Raw genomic sequence first — 648 nt, forward strand, 5'->3', positions numbered from 1 at the left:
TATAAAAAATATCAACAGGTTCTGCCTACATTAATTATAGAAGGAAATATTCAATTTAAGTTAGAGGTTAGTGAAAATAAAGATATAGATAGGTTTTTTTTCCCATCCAAGGTCATAGACCCCTTAATTTCTGTCTGTGGACTCCAGTTTGAGATCCCCTGCTTTAGATCATTCAAGTTCACAACATGTTTGTTATCTAGGTACCTGGAGATATGCAGCATAATAATGGTAGTCAGACACTGTTAAACAGGAGCGATAATTACAATAATAAAAGGAATTTTGATAAGTCGAGTAAAACAATTTATAGCTTGAGAAAAATTTGCCTCTTTTTCAATAAGTCCTTGGAGAAGGAAAATTTTCAGAACTTGCAAATGAATGATGGTGACAGAAGATGTAAGAAACTGGTTGGATTTGCTTTTCAGAACTATAAGACAGCCTTTTAAATGGAAGCTAGAAATCAAGTGGCTTGAAAGGAAACAAGTAGAATCTAAGGGAATGAAAGTGAGGTTGTCTGAACAGACTTGGTGAAAGTCTTTTTTTTTTTTTCTTATGACTTTTTTCCTGATTATAAAAACAGTATGATCACTTTGGGGAAAAATTTTCTTGGGAAGAAAGAAGAGTGAAAAAAATGTCCTTACTCTCTTGCCA

Source organism: Pteropus vampyrus, unplaced genomic scaffold, assembly GCF_000151845.1.
Source record: "Pteropus vampyrus isolate Shadow unplaced genomic scaffold, Pvam_2.0 Scaffold139, whole genome shotgun sequence".
Classification (NCBI taxonomy): Eukaryota; Metazoa; Chordata; class Mammalia; order Chiroptera; family Pteropodidae; genus Pteropus; species Pteropus vampyrus.